We start from the raw sequence: 25,004 nt of genomic DNA, 5'->3' as shown, positions 1-25,004 counted from the left end.
CCTGGCGGGGGGGCCTGCAGTGCCCTGGGGAGCAGCAGGAGTCAGCCGGGTCCCCCGCCTGCAGCCGCCGCGCAGCAGACTCTCTCCTGAATCGTAGGGGTGCGTTCCTGGGACTTTGATGTTCCCGAGACTTTGATGTGGCTCTTCGGTGCCAGGCCAGAGCCTCGTTGTCCACTATTCTGGGAACGTCCCGGTGGCCATCATTGACTTCCCAAAGGGTCCCGGGCTGGGCGCCGCTTCCTGGTAAGGTTGTTCCTGGACTGTGGGCAGGGGGTCGTGCGGGGCTGGGCCTGGCACGTGGGCGCCAATGCGGTGCTCCCTGTTTCTGCTGCATGAGCCTGAAGACACAGAGGTCAGAGCACTACGTGCGTGCGTGTTCCCCGCCTCCCTGGTTTGGGCTGGCGGGGCAGGTGGCGTTGCCAGACCCAAGGCCCGCGCTGAGCCTGGGGTCACCGTCCGGGTGTTTCAGACCCACGGGGTCTTGGCGCTCATGCAGGCCAGGTGCTTACAGAACGCTTTTGTTTTGGCAGCAAGACTCTTTTTTTTCCTCTTTTGTTTCCAAATCAACTGGCGCCTGTGGGCTGAGCGGGGGTAGATGACTCAGAACCCCATTCTCTGCTCCCTGAGGCTGCGGGCCGCACCAGGTACCCGCAGGAAGCCGCCCACCTGCTGGTGTCCGAGGGCCCGGGACTACAGTGCCCCGTCCTCCCTGCCCTCCGGCCACATGCCAGGGGTCCCCGGCCTCCACCCACATGCCCGGTCCCCAGCAGCATTTTACGAGCTCTGCTTAGTTTCCATGGACTTTGGCTCGGATGTGGCACAAGCAGCCACACCCTGGCCCCTCCTGGGAAGCACTTGCAGGGAGCCTGTGACGCGGTACCCTAACTCGGAGGGAGCGCAGTGCGTCTCCTGGAGAGGAAGTTTGAAAGCTCTGTCCCCCTCGGGGTGATGCTGACTCTGACGAGCTCGAGCCGGGGACAGGGTCCCTGCGAGGATCTCCTGCGCCCGAGGATCTCCTGTGCCTGGGCCCTGTTGGGCGCTTTGCTCGTGAAACCTGCCTTACTCCTCGCGAGGAGCGCGGACGTGGGCCTTTCCGCCTTGTTTTGGACACGAGGAGTGGAGACCCGGAGACGGCGAGCTCGGTGCCGCAGGGCGGTTGCGGGGCTGACCCCATGTCGGGTGCAGGGTGCTCGGCTCTGGGTCCTGCCCTCTGTGCACGCGGTGCTGGGTGGTCCTTGCACACCAGCTCCTGTGGCCCGTGGCCAGCGCGGCTCAGCGCGGAACTCTGACATTTCTGCGTGGTGAAAGGTCAGTTCCCTCCCAACCCTTCAGGGACAGGTTGGGGAAGAGGACCTGGGTCGTGCCCAAGGTCAGGTGTCCAGGGTGTTCTGGGTGGGTTGTGAAGACCCTTGGATACAAGCTGAGGGATCTACTGGACGCCCCGGCGAAGCTCCTCAACGAGGCTTTCAGCATGTGGCTCCCAGGCATGGACCAGCAGTGTCAGCTGCCGGCCTGACCATCCTCTTAGTCCCCCAGGGCGGGACACATGACGGTCCCACCCAAGTACCCGAGACCTATCCCCAGCACACAGCACTCCCTGTGGGAGGCCAGGGCCACCGGATCCTGCAAATGCACCGTGGCGGCCCAGCTCCCGGTGAGGCTGGTGGAGTCCGTGGGAAGCATCCCAGTCAGCCTGCAGCTCCCGGGGGCCCTCCCACCCACGTCCCTGGGGCCGGGAGGCCTCGCTCTCCATGGCTGCGCCTGGGGGCTGCCGGAAGGTGGGCAAGGTAGGAAGGAAGCAGAGGGATTGACAGGAGCGGTGGGGACTGAGAACTTTTGCAAGGTAGTTTGATGGTTGATTGGAAACACAGAGACCCTGGGGTCCGTTTGCTTGCTCACGTCCCGGGGAACTGTGGCTGGAGCAGCAAGTGGGTGCCCAGGCCCCTGGGACCCCGCAGGGCTTGTCTGCCGTAGTGCCGCTCTCACGGGGGCCCACAGGGTTAGCGCTGTGTCACTTCCTCACTGCAACCCTTTGTTTCCTCACAGCACCCTCCCCCCTTGTGCCCTCACATTCTGGGATTCTAAGAATGAGTTGTTCTTTAGAAATGCACTGATTGGGATCCCTGGGTGGCGCAGCGGTTTGGCGCCTGCCTTTGGCCCAGGGCGCGATCCTGGAGACCCAGGATCGAATCCCACGTCGGGCTCCCGGTGCATGGAGCCTGCTTCTCCCTCTGCCTGTGTCTCTGCCTCTCTCTCTCTCTGTGTGACTATCATAAATAAATAAAGAAAAAAAATAGAAATGCACTGATTGGGTGCCTGGGTGGCTCAGTTGGTTAAGTGTCTGCCTTTGAAAGCTCAGGTCATGATCCCAGGGTCCTGGGATCAAGTCCCGCATCGGGCTCCCTGCTCAGCAGGGCATCTGCTTCTCCCTCTGCCCCTCCCCTCTGCTCGTGCGCTCTCTCTCTCTCTCTCATACATAAATAAAATCTCTTAAAAAAACCCCAGAAATGCACAGATTTCCTGTAATATCTGGGAGGATATTCTATGACCGTGGAGGCCATTAAAAAACTGTGTGGAAACATGGGAGGAGAAAAAATAAACTGTGCGGTTTGGGTTTTTTGCTCATTGAAACCCTCTGATTTTATTTTCTTCTGTTCCTCCCCTGGGATGGGCTAGGATGTGCAGTGTGGACGTTTGTTCCTTTGGAAGGAGGTCTTTAAGCAGAGCCGAGTGTCTCTCTGAGGTTTCCAGAGCAACGCTTAAGAGTCTGGCTCACATTCCTATTTTTGAAAACTTAGCAAAAGTTTGCTTCTGATGCACGGAAGGCATGCCGGGAAGGGAGCCTCTGCTTTTGTTTTGTTAGAGCAGTGGAGTGGGGTGAGCCTCCCGGGGTCCCCAGATGCTACTCCATCGGGGCGACGAGAGTGGCCGGCGTGTATCCTGGACGGTGATGACTGACACGCACACAGAAAGACCTTGAGCCAATCTGGGGAGTGAAGAGAAAGCACTCGTGCCTCAGAAATGCTGGCGTGCACAGAGGTTGATGGAAGTCAGAAGCGCCGTGGGCTTGTTCAGCACATGGCATTTATTTCTTCTCTCTGCTCCCAACCTCCTCGTCCCCAGCAGGCGCAGTCATGGCCGTGACGTCTGCATGCGCGGGGTCCTGGTGTGTGCACGGGTGAGTTGTCACAGGGTCCCTGCACTGATGCCGTGTTCACGTGTGCCGGTGGTTGGTTTGCTCCCTTCAGCTGAAGGAAGGACGGGCCTGTGTGTTATTTTGAATCTGGCAGCAGAGGGATCTTGTGAAGTCACTGGTCAGTGTGATGCCTTTTTTTTTTTTAATTTTAATTTTTATTTATTTATGATAGTCACAGAGAGAGAGAGAGAGAGAGAGGCAGAGACACAGGCAGAGGGAGAAGCAGGCTCCATGCAGGGAGCCCGATGCGGGACTCGATCCCGGGTCTCTAGGATCACTCCCTGGGCCAAAGGCAGGTGCTAAACCACTGAGCTACCCAGGGATCCCCTTGGTTTGTGGATTTATCATTTGTCTCCTTTATGCCTTTTGTTGTGTTTTCTCTTTTAAAACATCATGTGATGGTGCTCGCTTCGGCAGCACAGCTACCGAGACGTTGCAACGACACAGGGAAGGTTAGCACGGCCCCGGCACAAGGACGACACGCAGAAACATCAAGGGATGCTTCTGTGGCTGGAAGAGAAATAATAAATGCTTTTCTTTTCCTACGCCTAACGTTGAGTCAGTTCACGGGTGTCTTACTGCCCCGAGTCACGTCACAGAAGGGTTGGTTGCTTTGCAGGTATTTGATTTGTGTTCAGATTGCACTTTCTTCCTTTAGCTGTACTCAGACTTTAGATGCAGCAGCGACCTGACACCGGGAAAGAACAAATTATTTTCTGACGGTTGGAGGTATTTTATTTTTGACATTGGACTCCTATGAAAGCCCATTTTCTGATTTCGGATGCTATTAACTGTTCATTTAAGTTCTGTATTAAGCACCGACGTTGCCCAAGGCCCTGTGAGTGGAGCTTTCGGGGAGCCAAAGATAGACGCCGATCTGGCCTGGAAAGAGATATTAATGTGCGGGGAGAGACGAGCTGTGTGCGGCAAGGACGCCCTTAACGTTCATTTCAGTAAACGGGGAAATAAGCGAGCCACGGCGGGGAGGGCTTGCGGTGTGCGGCTCCACGGGCTGCGCGGCTCCACGGGGCCGGGCCTCCACTTCCAGAGCACGGCCGGGACTGTTTCTCATCTCTGGGTCTGCCTGGCATCACTTTGCTCCCCCGTAGCAACATCCTCTGACCCCGGAGGGGCCTCTTCCGTGAAGCATTCCTGGCCAGGCCCCCCGGAGATGCGGCCTCATCCAGAGATGTGGCCTGGTGGACGTAGGACTGGTTGTGTCTCTTGGCATTTTGGAAACTGTCTCTCACTCACTCTAAACACGTGTAATATTCCGTGTGAGCTCCAACCTCCTGGCTCAGTGTCCTCCTCTGTAGAGTCAGGTAGCACACACACAGCCCTTTGGACTGGGGCGGTAGCTCCACTACCTTGGCAGGTGAACTTACACAGGTAACCTGACCACTTACTGGGCCATCAGTAACACATTACTCTTTCCCTTCTATTTTCTGGAGTTCATGATGCACTTGGGTTATTTTATCAACTCCGTGTGAGCTTCCCGAGGTGGGGTGCCCATAGCCGGTGCCCAGCCCTGGGCCTCACACACAGAAGGTATTCGGTTCATGACTGGGCGACCCCATGCTCTTCCTGTGGTTTGTGGCCTCATGAGACCAGTGCTGAATCTTTGGGGGCGGGTCTTTGAACTGTGGTAGTGTTGGCCATGGAAGAGAGACCCCCATGAACATAATGGTAGTTTTATTTATTTATTTATTTATTTATTTATTTATTTATTTATTTAGGGGAGAGAGAGAGAGAGAGAGGTGGGGCAGGGGGAGAGGGAGAGAGAGAACCCTAAGGAGGCTCCGTGCTCAGCGCCAAGCTCAACATGGGGCTCGATCTCACAACCCTGAGGTCATGACCGAGCCAAAATAAAGAGTCAGATGCTTAGCCGATTGAGGCACCCAGGCGCCCCAACATCATGGTAATTTTAAAAGGTGGATGACTAAGGAGACCGTCCCACGCACTGGAGCAGAAGAACGAGAAGTTGACGTCGACTGGAATCAGGCTAACAAGTCCAGGAGAAGCAGTTGGACTCCTGAAATCCAGTTTCTGGGTTTGAGATGTGTGAGGACGTTTCTTTCTGGACCGTGCCCCGTGCCTTCCACAGGGACACACGGGGCTCTGGAGAGGAGGAGGGGGTCGAGGTAACATTAAGAGTTCTCCGATGATAGGAAGGTTAAGTAGCCCCAAATGCAAGCCTGACTTTTGGTTGAGCATATGTCCACCCTCACTGGCCACACAAGGAGTCTTCGGGTCGAAATGGGTCCCGTGTTAATCTGTATAAGTGACTGTGTGGGTCCACGCAGATGCCGTCTCTTGGGGGAGCCTCTGCCCCGATGGCGGGATGAGGGGACATCGCAAGATAAGAGGCTCAGATAGACCGAGGACCTCAATAACTTCCCTCCCTGGGCCTCCTCCCTTTCCCGTGTTTCTCTCTTCTTTCCTTCCTTCTGTCCTTTTAATCGAAGAGGAGAAGCCTTCTAGCTGGTTCACGACTCATCTAGAGGTAAAACTCAGGGTTTCTGGGTCATATGTCCTTTATGTGCAGTCGCTGGATGAGGAATGGGGGTTTTTAAAGATGAATTTAGTATAGTGTGTGCCCCCAGTTGGGAGGGGAAGGTGGGGGTGCGCAGTCTGCACGTGGAAGGGAGCGGTGCCTTCGAGAGCCATCCCGCTGGGAGCCGTGCTAGGAACTGGTGGCTCGAGTGTCGTCTTTTCCTCACGCACCACCGGGCCCCGTGACCAGCCCGCGGGCAGAGCTGTAGAAGAGCTAGTGAGGTGGCCTGGACGAGAGCCAATGCAGGAGGCCCAGAGATGGGAAGGGACACGCAGGAAAACGAACAGCCGGAGAGCACGTCGCCCTCGGGTCTGAATTCTCCTTCTGTGGAATCCTCGTCCTGTGGTTTGAGGTCCAGGAGGCCGTGAGGAGTCGGTGCAGAGGTTGGAGACCGTGGAGGCAGGGGTCCTGCTGCAGCTTCTGCAGGACGCTTCCCGTGGGGTGGCGTGGACACCAGTTTCCCTCAGCTCAGCGGGCCGGGGGCTGCCAGGATGGAGCATCGCGAGGAGCGTGAGACACTCTGCACGCAGAGTTTGTGGTGTGGCCACGGGGGGACATGGACGCGTCCCTGGTCACTGCAAGGGGGTGCGTCGGAGGTAGTGGTGCGAGGCTGAGCTGCTCAGTGGTGTCTGCAGGGCCACAATCGCAGGGGCCAGTGGACGTGCCGGGTCAGCAGGGCCCCAGGCCCCCTCCTGCATGGAGACTGTTTTTTCTCAATTACCCAGTTATAGAAAAGTCTGTATATTTAGGACTTTAATGAGCTTGGGGGACCCTACAAGGGGGTGGGTCCCTCTTACATTGTTGGACACAGATGTAACCTTCTCACGCAGAGAGCAGGTGCATGTGGATGTGACTTCACTGGAGGCGTAGAGGGGACGGCCAGTGGCTCTCAGTTCTGGAAAGCGTTACAGGGTTATGTCCTCAGGACTCCACAGATGAAGCCATTTCCCTGTCATTTTCCAGGTAAACAGCACTTTTTTTCGGTGATTTTGTCATCTTAAAAGGAAGTCTCCATTTTAACAACCAGTATACGTTCACTGGGGGTTTCATTTATCGTTTCCCATTTTTTAAACAGGATCTGCGTCTTAGTTTCGAGAGAGTTAAGCGTTTCGCGTTATGTATTTATTTATTTTTATCCTATTTAGTTTTTTAAAGATTTTATTTGTGTATTTGACAGAGTGTGTGTGAGTGAGTGCAAGCAGGGGCAGAGGCAGAGGGAGAGCAGGGAGCCTGACGAAGGACCCTGGGATCATGACCTGAGCCCACGGCAGACGCTGAAACTACTGAGCCACCTGGGTGCCCCTTTAGTGTCTTATTTAAAAAGAAAGAAAGGGGCAGCCCTGGTGGCTCATTGTTTTAGCGTCTGCCGTTGGCCCAGGTTGTGATTCTGGAGTCCCGAGATCGAGTCCCACGTCGGGCTCCCTGCATGGAGCCTGCTTCTCCCTCCGCCTGTGTCTCTCCCTGTGTGTGTGTGTGTGTGTGTGTGTGTGAGATGAATAAATGAATAAATGAATAAAATCTTTAAAAAAAATAGGAAGAAAGAAAGAAAGAGGAAAACACCCCAAACACCACAAACACACCTTTGGTCCTAGAGGAGGCATTCGCTCAGCAAACAATTGTGTGCCCCATCCTGTGAGGCACCGTCTTTGCCTCGTTTCCTAAGTCCTATACTTAGTAAGAAAAAGGGGTGATTTGGTCGACCACGTGAGTCTCATCAGGACACATCGGCCGGGGCTGCTCTGGAAGATTTTACCGTTGGGGTTTTGCCCCACATGGTGGATGTTGTCTTCTCAGGATGCAGAAACCAAAACAGCGTCGCATGCAGACTGGCTGGTCGGCAGGACCGGCCCTGCCTTCCCAGAACCTGCGGGCCTGTGCTTTGAGGTTTGTTTTGGGAGAAGGACAAATTGCCACTGTTGAAATCCCCAATCACCAAAATATCCCTGACAGCCTATTATAAAAAGAACATTTTAAGGTAGAGGTTAATAGTAGCTCGATCCCTTTTCGGTGAGGGCCTCCCCCACCGGCATCCTGCAGTCCAGTAAACAGTGCCTTGGAAGCTGCTCCCAGGTGGCCCGAAGACCTCCATTCAGGAGAGTAATGACTGCAGGGGGGTGTTGTGTGCACAGGACACGGAGGGAGCCAGCAGTTGGGCGAGCGCCTGGGCTCTGCACTTGCCTGATCCTTCAGCCGCTGGTGCCTGGATGGGCACACGGCCCAGCTCCCTGCTGCAAGCCCTGTGGCCGCACTGCCCGGGCGTTGCCACCTGGAAGCCCTCTGTTCTTGCACCTGCATGCTTCTACCCCACATAGACGCCTTTCCCCACATCGACCCTTGCATTCTTGCCTTGGTGTCTGCTAACGGGGTTGTGAGCTTTATAGCCATCTGCAAGGCATTGTGGGGACCCCTCCATCCCCGCTTCCTCCCGCATGCCCCCCCCCCCCCCCCCCCCCCGGTCACCACCCCTCGTGGTCCATTGTTTGCTCTATGGCTGGAGGCTCTGAGGGGGATGCATTCTTACCCATCGCTGTGCTTTTGGGTGGTTCTTCCTCTAATTAGAGTCGACTTTATCTGACAAATCACAAGTCAAGCTCTGAAAATGTTAGGTGAGCCACGTCATTCCTCATCCACAGAGGGGTGCAGCTCCTTGTTACCTTCCACAGGAAGTCTTCCTGGAAGCATCAGGCTTGGGTGTGCCTAGGTGGGAAAGGCCAGGAGCCCCACGGCCTGCCCCCCTGCACCCCCTGGCCCAGGGCCTGCACCTCCTCACCCCAGGACTTGGTCTGAGGACCCCCCCTCGGCCTGTCCCTGCAGGGGGGAGGCTGCAGGTGTGGAGATGAGACCCCAGCCCTGCCTGGAGCAGCCGCTGCAGGATGGGGTGATGATGAGCAAGGTGTGACAGTGGCCCCCCCACTCCACAGATGGGTTAGCACCCATGAACCTGCTAGAGAGCAGGCTTCACCGGCCGCCTTCCCCATCTCACTTCCCTGCAGCAATGGCTGGCCTCCAGCATCTCTTCCCAGATAATTGACTTGACTCTGTCAGCGTCGTGGGGTCTCCTTCTGGGCAAGTCAAGTCTCTTCCATAGATTTCCGTTTCTCTGTGTGTGAAATGAGGGAAAACTCGGGAGCTTTCTGGGAGAATCCGATCTGTTGAAGGACACAAACCCACCCTAAACCCCAAGCACTCATTGGGTTGCTTTTGGAATCTGTTTTGGGGGCACCTCTTTTTAGCCTTTCAGGGAACACTGATGTTTTCCAGAAATGGGTCTCTGTGTGCAGTGAGATGTCTGCATCTGTGGAGTTGGGGGACATGGTTTCCTCTCCAAAGGATTCTTAATTCTCTGGGGTGTGTTGTTCGTTGCTTTTAAATTACGTGCCCGCCCTGCTCCACCACTGCCACCCCCCAGGGCCCTGCAGCGGTGACCTGGGGCAAGGCCGGTGCCGTGGGCCTGGACATGTGAGGCTAAGAGCAGGGCCCGTGCAGACGGGAGACGGCCCACCTGCCCAGTCCTGCTTGCGTCCCCATGCCAGGTGCCTTCTCTTGCGGCCCCTCTTGAGCTACCTTCTGGAACCGTCTGGCTTTCCTTATTTGCATTAGAAAATACAGAAGGAGCATGTCCTCCAGGATGACTCACGAGTTCAAATATGTTGGCAGAGGACATTTGTATTTTATTTTGGTTGAAGGAGGAGGACAGTGAACATTTAGGGCACAGAAGGAAGCCGGGTCAGAATTAATGCCAGAACAAACTTCTGGTTGGCAGCGTCCAATGTAGCCAATTGCTAGTCCCATCCTCAGCCAGGGCGAACCAATGGTCTATTCTGGGAACGTGGCAAACTGGTCCAGTAATTACAGTGTGCCCGGTGGCGCTGGCAGTCCTGGGGGCCCGGGCTGGCGAGAGGACTCCTGGGCTGGAGACCCCCCTCCGCTCTGCAGGGTCAGCCTGTCCTCCTTGCCCGGGACAGACACTCCTGACAACTTGGTCACTTTCCCAGCCATACAAAACAGCAGCCGGAATTACCTGTGATTTTTTCCCCCCCACAAATCAATTGAGCCACAAGGTCTAGGGGAAAACAAAGCGACTCTTCTTCGGGACAGAGGATTCACTTTTGGAGCTGCCGCCGCCGCCGAGAACATCGGCCTCCTCAAACATCAGAACCGGCAGTGACCGCCGCCCCGCGTCCCCCCGTCAGGGAGCGAGTGGGGTTGGCGGATGTGCCTCACTCCTGCAGGTCAGATGAGGTCTCCGGCTCAGGGGCGCCGTGGCCGGGGCATCGGGCGCTGCGGGTGTCTGGCTTGCTGGGCCGTGGCGGTGGCCGTGCTGACGGCCCATCCTCAGGGACGGAGCGCCGGTCGTCAGAGCGCTGATGGAGTTCCGGCCCCGTTAGCAGTGTGTCACCTCTGCTCCCCTGTCGGGTCCTCACGACAGCACGGAGGTGATAAGCACTGCTGTGGGCTGTGGGCCCCCGAATCCACAGGTGAGTCCTTTCCCCAGGACCTCAAAATGTGCTGTTGTGTGGAGACAGGCACCCCCTTCCGAGGGAATCGGGGAGAAACGAGGTCCCTGGGGTGGACTGTAAACCAGCATCACAGGCGTCCTCGTGAAAAGGGGACATTTGGCGACAGACACGTAAGAAGCGAAGACAGTGGGAAGAGACACAGGAGGACAGCCACCTGCGAGCCAGGGGAGGCAGGGCCTGCAACAGATTGTCCCTTAGAGCCTCCGAAGGATCCAGCCCCATGACACACTTCAACCTCCCGAACGGCCGGACAGATAGTGAATTATTGTTTGCACCACCCGGTTGGGGGGTTCTCTGTCCCGGCAGCCCTAGCAAACCGCAGGTGTCATCCTCATTTTGTGGGTGTGGAAACCGAGGCCTGGATTGCTTCAGGGGCTTGCCCAGGTTCCCCCGGAGAGCAGGGGCTGTGGCCTGTGCGACCCAGGCCTTGTGGCTCCAGGGTCGGCGCTCGGCCACCAGGCCTGGCCTGGGAAGCGGGCGACGTGAGCCTCCTGTCTGTCCGGCCTCGGGGGCCACATTTTCTGCAGGGACTCCTCCGGTGGCCTGGTGCTCCCTGTGCTTCCTCTCATGCCCTCCTCCCTGTTTGAAGTTTTGAGCTACACTGATCGCTCCCAAAGCCTTGGCCTGCACAAAATTTAGTGCACAAAAGTGTTTCTTAATAAAGAAAACAAGCACACACCTCCAGGACCATGAAATGTGTGCCTGGAAATCACTCCCGGCTCCACCTTATTTCCCTAAACATTTTTTGTTGCCACATGTTCTTACTTGTTCTTCTTTTTTTCTTTTTTTTAAAGATTTTATTTATTCATAGAGACACAGAGAGAGAAAGGCAGAGACCCAGGCAGAGGGAGAAACAGGCACCATGCAGAGCCCGATGTGGGACTCGATCCCGGGTCCCCAGGATCACGCCCTGGGCTGCAGGCGGCGCTAAACCGCTGCGCCACCGGGGCTGCCCTCACCTGTTTTTCTTATCACAAAGTCAAGCACACACCCTGTAGAGTATCTGGCGAGTGTTAAAATCAGAAGCGCTGGTCCCCACTCGATCTTACTATATTGTTGCCGTCTGCTGGATTCCTGCTGCCCCCGTTGTGCTGTGCTTGTTCCAGAAGCTGGCTTGAGGTTGGCCCCAGCCCGGGAGTCACTCGGGACTCTGGGACGGCCACGCAGAGTGGTGCTCCGTCACGTTCCCTCGATTGCTGAGTCTGCGAGGCGTTGCCTTCAGCCTTCTGGTTTCTGGAGTCGGCCTGATTTCTCCGTCACCGTGAGAGCCGCGGGGGGGTGGGGGTGGCCGGGGTGGGTGGGGGCCGCCCTGATTGGGGACGGCCCATCTGGTGTGTGGGGTAGTCCTGAGCTCACCAGTGTAGGTCCCAGAACCGTCATGAAGGTTGCAGAATATAATACGGAGCAGCTTTTGTGATGGGATGGTGACTGAAACATTAATTGGGTTCTTCGGTGGGGTCTGGCTGAGGACAAGGGGGTTTCAGGATGGCCGCGTGTCTTCCCTGAGCCTGCGCTCTGGCGCACGTCCTGCCTCTGCCCATCGTTTCAGCCCCATAGAACGGTTTGCTGGGAATGGGCCGCCGGTGGTTCCTCAGGATGAGGGCAGGAGGCCCTGGGCTCTCGGTGGGGTGGCCCGGCAGCTCCAGTGATCTGGGAATTAGGAGTCCCGTCTCCTGGTTTATTCTGTGGCGACAGCGGCGGGAGTTGCTCACCTCTGAGTGATGCAGAGGATGAGGGCTGGGGCAGTAGGATTCCCGAGGCTTTTCCTCGCTCTTTGACTGTATTTTTGGCAATGGCTTAAACTCCCTCCGGATTCCCTGACCTGCACCTCCTCCTCCACCTTTGAAATGAGGCCTTGCATGATCTACTGCACACGAAGGGAGCACAGAAGAGAGACTTTCTGCCTTCCTGCTCCGCTTCCTTTGAACCGAATGCCGTTTTCTTTCTGATCTTTTCTTACTGGTTTGCAAAAGGGGCGGTTGGGGGGGGGGGTGAGCCGTAGCCTGGTTCAGGAGTGGTGTCCCGGGAGGGACGGCTCTCCCCTCCATGCCCACCCCCTCTTGCAGGTGAAAGCAAAGCAGCCTAGAGCCAGCGGAGCCCCCCTTCCCTGGGAGCCTGAGCAACAGCACACCGCTGGGCAGACTCTAATTTTAACTGGTCCCCCTCCTCCTCATCGCAGGCAGGGGCTGCGGCACATGCCCGCTCATCGGCGTGGCAGTTCTGCAGCAGGACTGACAGCCTGAGGGGCCGCCATGCCCCTTTGTTCGTTTGTCAGAGTCTGGGAGACAACCCCCCCAACCCCACAGCAGGGATGTTATATAACTTCTGGTGTTCACCCCCACTCATCTTCTCAAACTGCACATCTCATATGTTTGTAACCTATTTTTACCTTTAGAAGAATTTTTTGAGTGGGTTGGGTGAAGTGGAAACAGCCCCAGGTGGTTCTATGGGCTAATTGCTCTTTCTCGGAATGGAAAAGTGGGCTTGGACTCCCCTTGGCACCTCTTTCCCTTCCAGGGTGCCCCGCGTCCTGGCCCCTCTAGCTTACGGACACTGCGACCCGAGGGATCGGCTGCTTGCTGCAGATGTGTCTTGTGAGCGTGGCTGACAAGGCAGCCAGCTGTGCCTCTGCGGGGTGTCCAGCACGTTGACGCCACTGAGGCTAAGGCCCGGGCTCCCATCCTGGGCTGTGTGAGATCAGTTCTCCAGCTCACCTTACCCAGACGGGGCCCACCTTCTACCAACGGGAGTAGAATAATCCCAAAAGCACATGTTGAATGATCAGCGACAGGAGACACCACCAGCAGCAGCCCCCACGAGGCCATGAGTTACGGTTGGAGCTGTGAGACCCGCATTACCTCCGATATTTAGCACTGGAGACTTTGTGGGACTCAACATCTCAGTCTTCTTATCTATGAAGTGGGGATAAGGGTGTGCACTTCACAGCTGGTGAGAGGGTTAAGGGAAACACTTTGCATGTCATATGGTTCAAGATGGTGCCATGGGAACCATGAGCCTTATGGGACTGGCCACAGTAGCGTGGCTTTCATGGTAATACGGCAGCTGAGCTGGGGTTCAAACCCAATGGCCTCTGATCCCAGAGACCATACGCCTTCCAGGAAGGGTGTTGTCTGTGTTAGGCTCCTGTGGTGTCTTACGCTCCTTGGATAAGGAGGCTGAGCTCTTCTCTCAGAATTGCATTACCTGTTTAGCCACAGGTTGGCTGGGTCCATTCTGTGGCATGTCCTAGGCCTCTCTGAGAGTGTGGGCATAGTAAGGGTGCTGTGTGGTCATCCAACCCACAGAACAAAGCTACGGAGAGTCGGGAGCGTGAGGGCAGGTGGCCTGGCTTTGACCCTGAGAGTCTTGTAGACTTACCGCAGAGGTAAGTTGTGGGTGGGTTTCCTAGGACGCGGGGCCCATGAGATTCACAGGGGGTGCCCACGCCTGTGCTGTGGGGTCTTGGGAGATGCCACCAGGAGGCTCATGAGGGAACGACACAGATTCACCAGGTGGAGGAGGAGGAGGGTGGACGTTTGTGCCATTGGAACGGCGCCGGCGAAGGCCGCGTGTGGGAAGGCCCAGACGTCTTCAGGCAATGAGCACTAGAGCGCGTGGCCAAAATAGAATGTTCTTTCTCGATGTGGACCGGGTCCGAGTCCTGTGAGGCCGCGAGGGCTGTGCGTTGGCTGAGGATGAGGTTGTGAGATGTCTTCACAGCAGGCTCAGGCATTTTGGAACGGAAATGTAATTTAGGGGGAAAAAGAAACTTTGTGAGATGAGCTAACCATGTAGAGAAGGGGAAAGGTTGGGATGGCGGGCAGGAGTCTCACCAACCATACCTTCACCAGGGTCTGCCTCTGGTCTGTGTCAGCGGTGCACACCTGCACCTTGTGCTTTAGGATCTGTGTCTGGCTGCCTTGGTGCTACGGCAGCAGACTCTGGTAGTTGCTGCGGAGGCTGTGTGGTCCTCAAAACCCAAAATACTTACTATCTGACCCTTTGTGGATAAAATTTGTCAGCCGACGCTCTGTACCTTTCCTGGGCTGTCGGATAGTGCACTGTTCAGCAGAGGGAGGAAGGATGTAGAAAGTAGGGCTGGGTCATAATTCTGGACTCCATCGTTTCGTGGGCCGTGGTTAGTGCTCATCAGCGGGTCACAGATTGCTCCTTTACCAGCCCCTTCTCAGGTACTAATCTGTGGAAGGGGAGGGAGGAACTCACACCTGTTCTCCAGGAGCATGCGAGCCAACGAAGAGAGTCCTTACTGAGCAAGCATGTGTTTGAAGCGTGGTTCTATGCGTGGCCAGGAGCGTCACCGCCTCGTGACACCTGCTACTTTACGCCGTCTTAGCTTCATTTCAGCCCAGAGGGCAGGACTGGACCCGTCTCCGCAGCAGGCCTCCCTGCGCCTGGGACCCTCTGCCAGACACGGGATGAGGGCACCTACCTCATAAAGCTGTTGAGAGAGCAGGTGGCCGAGGAGTTCTCAATAAACAGTAGTTACATTATTATTCCTTAATTTTTATTTGAGTTAATGTCGCCTTTTTTTTTTTTTTTTTACCTTGTGAGAAAACCAAAAACTCTCCGCCAAAGCCTGACACTGTGAACGCCTTTCTTCTGGAGCTGACAGGTGCTCGTCTGAAGTCTCAGCTCCGACAGGCAGCCCATCGGAGGATGTTGAACCTCTTGACGATAAAATAAATGTCAGATCTTAAATTCGGAAGAGGAGTGTAGGAGAGCAGATATACACTGACATTTTGGGAACTCTGAGCTAGCTCAGAGAAGAAAAATGCTATTAAATATCATTCGGAACTTTTCTCTCGATTTATGTAATAGTGATGTACGTTTCCTAACTCTAAGTAGGCGAGCAGGTGCGCTGAGTGAATAGGCTCTCCCTTGACTGAAGGAAGCCCAGGAGAGAGACCCTTTCTTTATCCCGAACTCCCATGGGTACGATACTTAAATTCATTTTATTTTATTTTTTTTAAATTCATTTTATTAAAACATTGTGACCTTAATATATGTGCTGCCACAGCAAGCACAAAACTTTGTAATTTTATTTTTTTAATAAAATTTTATTTATTTATTTGAGAGAGAAGAGAGAGAGAGCACAACTAGGGAGGGGCAGAGGCAGAGGGAGAAGCAGATCCCTGCTGAGCAGGGAGCCCAAGGTGGGGCTCGATCCCAGGACCCCGGGATCATGACCTGAGCCGAAGGCAGACGCTCAACCGCTGAACCACCCAGACGTCCCAATATCGGGATGTTCTGTTTGCCCCTGTGCCTGGGCCATTCTCTCTACCCTCAAGCTTGCCCACCTCATTAAGAGACTGCTTTAATTAGGAGCTAAGGTAGCCATCCACTGTTGCTTTATGCAAATAAAAATAAATGCACGTATACCTGAGGTTTCCAGAGTGTTCAGGGCAAAACACCTACCGCCGTGTACTTGGCTCTTTGTACTTCCTGTGTTTACAGACCTTTCCATTTTAGTGCTTGGGAGGCCCTGCGCTCGGTCTGCAGCGGCCTGGCGTCCGGAGTGTGGATGTTCACAGTTTATTTACCCAGTGTCCGGCTTGGATTGTTTTTCCGCCTTTGGTATTTCAGACGGGACCGCTGTGACTAACTTTAGACACCACTCACATGCCCAGAAGTGGGGTTTCTGGGTCAGTGGGTAAACGTAGGCAAAGGTTTGTAGATTTTGACAAAAAAACTCTTTTCATGTGCTGTATTATTTTGAACTTCAACCGGTACGTCCACACTTTACCATTCTTCTGCTTTTACTGGTTTGATAGGCTTTTAAAAAATCACATTTTATGTGCTTCAACTTACATAAGGTTATAGGAAATATTGTAACGAACATTTTTTTTAATTCTATGGATGAATTCCTAGAAATGGGGCTCCTTTTTTATTATTATGTTTATTTATTTGCACAATAGAAAGACAACTTATGCTAACAATTTAAAGGTTTAATTTTTCATTAATTAGAATTTTATTATTATTTTTTATATAAATTTATTTTTTATTGGTGTTCAATTTGCCAACATATAGAATAACGCCCAGTGCTCGTCCCATCAAGTGCCCTCCTCAGTGCCCTCACCCAGTCACCCCCACCCCCGGCCCACCTCCCTTTCCACCACCCCTAGTTCACTTCCCAGAGGTAGGGGTCTCTCATGTTCTGTCTCCCTTTCTGATATTTCCCACTCATTTTTTCTCCTTTCCTCTTTATTCAGAAATGGGGCTCCTTGATCAAAAGATTTAGACACTATTAAGGGCATTAGTGAGTATTGCCTGTTGCCCGTCCAAAAGTCCTATCATTGCATTTGCCTTTTGTTTTAAAGATTTTATTTATTTATTTGACAGAGAGAGAGAGAGCATGAGCAGGGGTGAGGACAGGGGGAGAAGCAGACGGCCCGCTGAGGAGGGAGCTGGACACGGGGCTCGATCTCTGGACCCTGAGATCATGACCTGGGCCGAGGGCAAACACTTCACCGGCGGAGGCCCCCAGGCGCCCCTGCATTTCCTTTAGTCGTGTTGATGGGTTTTTCCTTGACTCTAACCCAGTTATTATAATTTAGATAATGTGCAGCTGATTTTTACAGGTGGAGAACGAACCCTATCATTTTCTGTGTGCATTAATCAGGGCACGAGCACTTGAGATACGCCAAGGTCGGGGAGCTGGGGGAGGGCAGACCCGAGGCCAGAAGCCAGCGCCCTGGTTCCCAGGAAGAGAAGCCTGGCACGTTTTCTGCGTGAGTTCACACCATGGTCCTCTGGGCAATTTTCACATAAATTTATTGGGCCAAAATGAGTGTTTTTATTTCACTGTAGTGAAAAATCACACTTAATTGCCAGTAGTTACTAAGCCATCCACTCGGCAAATATTGACTTTCCACATACGGCGCATCGTACCGGCCGTGATGCCGCATGTTATACCAGGTAGTCGACGTTACACGGCCATCAAATCCTCCCGGTTCCTATGGAAGCTTCGAAGCTACTAGAAGAGGCGATTCCTTTGAGCAACGTTACCGCAGCTTTTCCCCCGGCCAGGAGCTCTGGAGGGTCGGTGGCACTGCCCCTCCGCCACGCCAGCGCCATCGTGGGTTCTCTGGGTACCGGGCTGAGCCAGGCACACACAGATCGCTGCCCTGGAGAGGGCATGTCCTGGAGGGGCCGCAGAATCAGCGAGATAAGGGAGTGAAACAAGACAGTGGCAAGTGCCCGGGATGAGGGGAAAGTCTGGAAGGACGTCGAGAAGCGTGTGTGGGGGGAGTGGGAGGGGACCCTGGCAGTTTCGGGGGGGGAGGAACCCGACGGGGTCATGGTGCTGCAGGTGCAGCCCCAGAAAGCAGCCCAGCCCCTCCCTCCGCCTCACAGGGGGCATGTGGGGCCAAGCCGCTGGGAGGGGAGAGGACAGGAGACCCAGCCTCGCACAGCCCCCCGAACTGGGCCTTCTGGAACGCCGGGAAATCCGTGCACGGCCCCCGTCGTGTCCGAGGCCCGCGCTAACGTGTGAACGAGGGAAACACTGCGCGGCCGTCGTGGGTTCCCTTCTCTTTGGTGCTGTTCTCCTAGACTAATGACTCTCAGGTGACCTGACAGTTTTCCGTCTGCCAGAGAACACGGTCCCCTTAGACCCATTATCGCTTCGACGGCTCCGTCCCTCCCCGATGCAGACTTCTGAGGCTCTGCGTCTGCTCCCGTGGCCGCGGGCCCCACACACCCCGGCTCCGCACCCGGTCCTGGGAGGAAAAGGCCAGGCTGGGACAACGGCCTGGAAGTAAATATGGTTCGTAGACGCGGGTTATTGTGGGTTATTCCCAGCAGGAACGCTTCCCCCTGGAAGCCTGCTCCCAGCTTGTTGCTGCTGTTTTCCTGGGAATAATTTGAAGTTCACCTCTCCGTTTCCCTTCAGGAAAGGTTGCATCAGTTTATTTGATTAGGTTTGACTCCCCCAGGGGTGGGCTTTGAACAAAGCTGCACATTCCGGAAACCATGAGCAGGTTCTGCAGTTGGAGCCCCGGCCCTGCTCTTCCGGGCTCCTCTGCTCGTGCACCCGGACCCACGCCTCCATGTCTGAGCTCATTTTGAGTGAGTTTTGTGCTTCTGTTTTTATATCTAATAGAGCTCCCAATGTTGTCTGGGTGAAGGATGAAGCGTGGGGGTGGCTGAGGCTTTGGGAACAGGTGGGGCATTGAGGGGGCTCCCGACATCACCAGGATTGCTTCTCTGTGTCATGAGTTTGGTGGCTCTCTCCATCCAGCGGGCTCATCTGCACTTGGGGTCTCCTCCGCCTGGGCCAGGAGGGCGAGATTGGAGCGGCCTTGCCTGTGTTCTCTTATAGCGAACATCTAGAGAGAGAACATATATGTTCTAGAATAGTGGGTAAGGGACTGAGGCTGGGGTCTGGCTATGCAAGTAATGTCGGGAGTCGTCTCTTTGACTCTGTGGGACGGAGCTGCGGAGGGTGGGCCCTTGCTGACCTCCTGGTGGGCCTGTGTGAGGACACACCGAGGGCCAGCCCTCCTCATCCAGAGGTTAGGAGGCTCGAGTGAGACGAGAGATTTTCCCCTCCGGATATTAGCATTTACAGTCTTTGGCGTTGACTCTGGGGGAAGACGGAGGAGCCTTCATGTGATTATGACCCATCTTCTCATTGGGGAACCTGAGTGCTGGGCTGATTCCTGCATTTTAGCTGACTAAATGGTCTCATGGTTACCGTCATTAAGCCAGGTATCTCATTTAACAACTGGACGGTTCTCCGTGATGGAAAATATTCTTCCCAGGTGGGGAATGTTCAGAACATCAATGGTGCATTTCCTCAGAGGGCAGCCTCTCGTGTTTTCTTCCAAGCTGGGACAGCCGGGTGCGCTGTCGCCCCTTTGTGTGCTGTGGGTGGCCTGGTGGGGGAAGGAGCCCTTCCAGGCTCCAGCAGGTGGAGCATTAAGGTGGGTGGTGGGGAGAGTGGTGGGGTGAGCTGTGGGGTGAGCCATCGGGTGAGGGTTTGGGACCTGGTGCAGCCCGGTCCGCTGTGCAGGAAGGAAGCATGGGCTTCCCGAGTCAGGAGACTGGGGATAGAATCCTGGAAGGGCCACTTGTTGCCTTGGGCACATCGTTCATCTTCCCCAACCTCATGTCTCCCGATGTGTTAAGTGAGGACCATTGAGCTGACTCCCTGTCTCCCCAGGGTTGATTGATCAAGTGCAAAATAGAAGGTGGAACACAGAAGCCAGAGAACATGGCACTGATCCTACGAGCATCACAATTGTTATCCAGCGTATGCGATGAGGAAATAGTTACCCGGGGACCTCCTCTATTCTGGCTGCGCAGGGCGAGTGAGCTGGACGTTGCTTGGCTCCTTGGTTGTTGGGGAAAGCACTCGTCCTCTCCACCCCTGGGACACCCGCATCGCCCCGCTGAGGCAAGTCTTTTCCTCCCTAACTAGGCGGTCAAGGCGAGAACAAAATCATGCCTGGCAGTTTTTCCTTGGAGGATTGTTTTTTTTTTCCCCCCCGATTGTTGAATGGTAATACCCTCCTTGTGGTGCTTCCATCCGTGACGGGGAAGAGAGCAAATAAATGCAGACCTGCTCGTAGCGTACGTCAGAGAATGGCTGTGGGGTGCCAGACAGGGAAGGTGACAGGGAGTGATGGGTGCGGGCGCGGGGGGATGCCCCGCGGTTTTATGTGGGTGATCAGAGGATTGAGAGGACGCGGGGGATATAATGGGCTGCGGGCCATCGTGCTCTGGAAAACATGAAGATTGGTGACGTGGTTGTCACAGTCGTCACACTGCTGGGGTGACATACGATTCCTTAGGCTTGTCCTGCTTGTTTCCTAAAAATAGAGCCCTCTCACGGTTCTCAGGCTGCTGCTGCACTGGGAAGGGAGTCGAGGCCCGTGGACCAGAATGCCGTGGATCCTGCCCACTTCCACGCACGGTGGCCACGATTAGTCATTACCGATGAGCCCCGATGATGCCCAAAGGTAGAGCCCACAGGAGAGCTCTTTCGCGGGGGCGATGTGTGCTGGTCAGGGAGAAGCAGCCCTGTTCCCCAGTGGGGCTTACCTGTCTGTCCCCGTTGGCAGATGCCACTCGCTGCCGCTTCCAGATCTCGAGCTGGGGAGCCTGAATGTGGCTGCGCTCCCACGTGGGCTGCTGGGCTTGCAGGGGGCGGCAGGGAGAGCTCCTCCTCGGAGCACAGGGGCTTTAGAGGCTCCCGTGGGCTTTCCCACAAGAAGTGTCCCCAAAGCTCGGGGTGTGCGGGCTGAGCCCTGTGGCCCATGCTGACCTCTTTCTGGAGCATGTCCTGGAGCCCGTGGGTCTCCGTGGGCTGGAGTGCCAAGGGGGGAAACAGAAGTGTCCTTTACAGGCTGCACCCCTGTCAGGAGTGCTGGTCCCGCTCCGTCCTGGGAGGCTGACATCACGGCTTACGGGCGACGTGTTCAGCGTTCGGTGGCTTTTTCAGGAAGGACTCGGGTCCTCCAGTCCTTGCCGGGGTCCTGACCTGGAGCTGGAGAGGGGTTCCTAGCAGGAATTTCCAGAGCGTCTGTGAGCTTTGCTCAGGATTCCTCAGTCGGCCCCACACGTGGAGGCCCAGATGCCAACCCGTGCAATGAAGGTGAGCAGACTTTCCTGGAAAGGGCCAGATCGTGAGTCATTTAGGTTTTACTGGTTTTTCTTTGTTTGTGATTTGGTTGTTTTATCTTTAAAAAGGTATAAGAGTGTTCTGAGGTTGAGCGCCGTCCGAGGCAAAGGCCTCACAAACCCGGCTTGAAAGGCTGGAGGGAGCTCCTGCCAGCCCAGTGCCGCCCTGCCTGCTGCCCGCTCCCTGATACGGTCTGGTCTGCCTCAGGGGCAGGGAGGGGGTGGGCTCAGGGGGCCACACATTTTCCCACAGCAGCGGGGTGCATGCTGGAGAGGCTCTGAAGCCTCCAGACCCGTTCCTCCCCTGGCTTCGGTGCGGCCGCTCGGTCCTCTGTCCGGCCTGCATACGTTCTCTGCGCCCTGTCCCCATCCCGGCTGAATCCCCCCACCCCCGAGCACACAGGCTGCCTTGTTGTGTGTCGGTCGTATCCACTGCCCTGAGTGATATATTCTCCACCCCCCCGCACCCTCGTGGAGTGTAGGCTCCCGGAGGGCAGGGCCGTCTGTCCATCTGCTCAGAGTGGACATCCCCGGTGACTGGAACGGCGCTGGAACCAGACACGGTGGGGTTGGTGACTGGGTGGATGGAGGTCTCTGCCCGCTGTTGCAGCAGGTGCGAGCTGAGTACTAACGCTTTCCGGGGTTTTCTCCACCCCAGCACCATCGATCTGCATTTGAGAAATTGTGGTGTGTGCGTTCACGTGTTAAGAAACGAAATCCAACCAAGTAGATTTGAAGACTCTGCCTCTGTGTGTGTGTCTCTCATGAATAAATAAATAAAATCTTAAAAAGCTGACTGATAACCTAAGGCAGTGAGTGTATGGTTTGCATGAGAAAGGCAGAGAGAGGCAGAGACACAGGCAGAGGGAGAAGCAGGCTCCATGCAGGGACCCTGACGCGGGACTCGATCCTGGGACTCCAGGATTGCACCCTGAGCCGAAAGCAGGCACTAAACCGCTGAGCCACCCAGGGATCCTCCCCATGTTTGACTTTTAAAGCGTCACTTGCTGGTAGCCACAGTGTTGTGTGTACGTGGGCACACTGGAGTCGAGACAGTAGGGCCTCTGTGTCTCCTGGGCGTTTCATGCGGGTGGGAGGTCGCAGCACCAGGCTTGTCCGGGCCTGGCGGGACGCGACTACCACACCTGAAGCTTGCGCGTGGACCATTTCATCCCCCTCAGCAGCGAGCATGCGAGTTCTCAGCCACAAATGCTGACCGTGTCCCAAGCGAGCCACCCACCAGAGAGGCAGCTTGTGGCAGCAGGTCTGCAGATCCGCCCAGCCCTGGGGAGGAAGAGTCTCCAGGCCACGGCCCTGGCCAGCACTGGAAATTTCTCTAGGGTGTTGTCTGCAGGATTCGTCCGCGTGGGTGTCCTGGGGGCCTTGCTCCTGGAAGTCTTGGCCTGTTGGCCTCTCCTCCTGGGGGGGGCGGTACAGACCGGGTGCCGTGCGGTGACGGGAGGCCGGGGGCCTGCCCTGTGGGACGAGTGGCTCCCATGACGTGGGCCTTCGGGGTACACCTGCTGCAGATGTTGCACACAATCAGGAAGCCCCTGTTCTCCCTCACTGTGCACGTGTGCTTGAAAGGGACAGAGCACCCCAAGCTGCACTGCACGTGTCTGCAGCTGCGGGTCGCTGGGAACTGGTCCCCTGCATGGTGGCAGCTCGGACAGCTGGGGACCCTCCCTCTGGTCTGCGGCTCCTGCTCCGTGGATGGGGCCTGCTCTTCCCCACCCGCCCCTGCAAACTCTTGAGTGCAGCGAAGCCCGTTTCAGGGAAATGCCTGAGCGCAGCCCCCCGGCCCCCAAACATGAACGATGTGTGGTTGCATCTGAGCGAGTGCTTGGGGTCCACTCTGCTCATCCTTGACACCCTTCCTGGAACGTCACTGCATTTGTCAGAATGTTAAAAACCACACAGAGTTTGATGGTTATAAATCAACAACAAACCTGTGCCACTAGAATTAGCACAGTGTTTCTCAGATTGTTAGTGTCACACTTGAGGTAAGGCCATGGGGGAAAGCGCTGGCTTAAAAATGTTACCCTTTCCGCTTGAATCTGCATTTCAATAGGCTTATTTGGGTTTAAGTGGAAAAAGTAAAGTTCTTTTTTTTTTTTTTTTTAATAAGCTTTTTATTTTTGTACGGTTCAGATTTAGATGTGCAGATTTAGATTAGATTTAGGTTAGCAGATTTGGGTTTCAGTTTAGGAAAATGACGCAGATCGGAAGTCCAGAGAGCTCGCCTGCTCCTGCACCCAGCGTCCCTGACTAGTGACATCTGCAGGGGGGAGCTGAATTTGTCACAGCTCCTGAGCCGGCGCCGGGACATCCCTGATTGAAGTCCACACCTCATTCCCACGTCTGTGGTTTTTACCTAATGTCATTTCTCCTTCCCGGGACCCATCCCATCCAGGACACCACATGGCCAGACCTGCACTTCTTTTTTTTTTTTTCCCCAAATTTTTATTTTAAAGATGTTTTTTATTGATTAATTCATGGGAGACACAGAGAAGCAGAGACATAGGCAGAGGAAGCAGGCTCCCTGCAGGGAAGGCTGGTGTAGGACTTGATCCCAGGACCCTGGGATCACGCCCTGAGCCGAAGCCAGGTGCCCCCTTCTCCCCTTTTTAAAGACTTTATTCTTAAATCATCTCAGCATCCAGCATAAGACTTGAACTCACAACCCGGAGGTCCAGAGTCACGTGCTCCTGATGGAGCCAACCGGGCGCCCCGGGACGCCACACTGCTTTCACTTCTCTGGTCTCCTTGGGCTTCTCGGGGCTGTGACAGTGTCTCAGACTTTCCTTAGTTCTGATGACCCTGATGGTTGTGGGGAAGACCACTCGGTTTTGCAGCCGCCACTTGCCTGGGGTTTGAGTGATGTTTCCCCTGTGATTAGGCTGCGGTTGTGGGTTTTGGGAAGAAGACCACAGAGACGCAAGGGCTGTGTCTGTCCCGCCACATCAGGGGGTCCGTGGGGTGGTCGTGACTCAGCGCGGCCGGCGCCGCCCGGGTCACCTGGCTGTGGGGTGGGCCAGCTTTCTCCACCAGGCAGTAAGCCCCGTCCCCACGTCCACGCTGTCCTTGCTGGAGGAAGTCACCGTGAGCAGCCACACGTAGAGTCGGGGGTGAGGCTCCAGTTCCTGGAGGCGGGGAGAGCAGCCTCCAAAACTACTTGGATTTTTTCTCTGCGTGTGAGAAGCCTCTTTGCTCTCCCGGTTATTTATTTATTTACATAGTCAGCCACTTACTTACACCAGGATGAGCTTATGGACATTCACTGTATTTTTTGTTTTGTTTTGTTTTGTTTTTTTAAAGGTTTTATTTATTCATTAGAGGCAGAGACCCAGGCAGAGGGAGAAGCAGGCTCCACGCAGGGAGCCCGACGTGGGACTCGATCCCGAGTCTCCAGGATCAGGCCCTGGGCAGAAGGTGGCCCTAAATTGCTGAGCCCCCCAGGCTTCCCCACTGTCTGTTTTTTGTTATAATCCTGCTGCTTCGCTGTCCACATGGTTCCCACCTCAGCTGCTGGGAGCCCGTCCCTTTGGCTCCTGTGTGGCTGTGACATGTCCCCAGCAGTGTGGCTGGCTGCCCCGTTGGAGCACCTCCTTGCTTTGTGCGCTGCAGGACTCACCAGAATGAGCTGGAGCGTTTCCTGGGCAGGTCCTTCAATCTGCCATTGTAGCCTCGTTCCTTCTGTTGGGGCGCGACTGTTAGGAACCAAGATCTGGGCACGTGGGGTGCTTGCTGCGGGCGGGGTGCCCTTGCATCAGGGCGCGGTCGGCTGGTAGAGCTGCATGCTGTGAACCTGCGTGTTCGTACCTGTCTGAGCGGTCCTGCTGGGGCCGCGTGCGCCTCTATCAGGCTAACCGTGCGTGCCCGCCGGGGCCTCCGGCTCTGACCCAGGACCACCCCGACCATTCCAGCCGCCTCCCCTCGCTTGTTTGGGACCTTCCACTCCAGCGGCGAGAAGCCTGACTCCTGCCTTCCAGCCGTCCCCTGGCTTATTTGTTCATGTGGATGGTAGCCTCAGCGTTGTTGGCACACACCCCTGAGGAGGCAGCTTTATCCACCAGGGCTCGGGGGGCCT

The 25,004-nt window shown here is 55.5% G+C and overlaps 1 protein-coding gene and 1 non-coding gene across 3 annotated transcripts in view; both read left to right on the top strand.

The window, feature by feature from the left end:
- RNF144A (ring finger protein 144A) overlaps positions 1-25,004 on the top strand; it is a 115,582-nt gene that overhangs the window by 41,574 nt on the left and 49,004 nt on the right. The window contains exons 2-4 of one of the 2 annotated variants that reach the window (XM_077844231.1): positions 19,455-19,688; positions 20,114-20,253; positions 20,736-20,888. The exons of the other annotated variant lie outside the window; for it this stretch is intronic. The gene's annotated coding sequence lies outside the window, so the exon portion shown is untranslated. The remainder of the gene's footprint in view (positions 1-19,454; positions 19,689-20,113; positions 20,254-20,735; positions 20,889-25,004) is intronic. 2 annotated transcript variants of the gene reach the window in all.
- On the top strand, positions 3,598-3,706 carry LOC144281421 (U6 spliceosomal RNA). Its single transcript, XR_013349959.1, has one exon. It is a non-coding gene; the product is annotated as a U6 spliceosomal RNA (small nuclear RNA).

Source organism: Canis aureus, chromosome 12 (assembly GCF_053574225.1).
Source record: "Canis aureus isolate CA01 chromosome 12, VMU_Caureus_v.1.0, whole genome shotgun sequence".
Lineage (NCBI taxonomy): Eukaryota > Metazoa > Chordata > Mammalia > Carnivora > Canidae > Canis > Canis aureus.
This window is presented reverse-complemented; position numbering and strand designations above follow the sequence as displayed.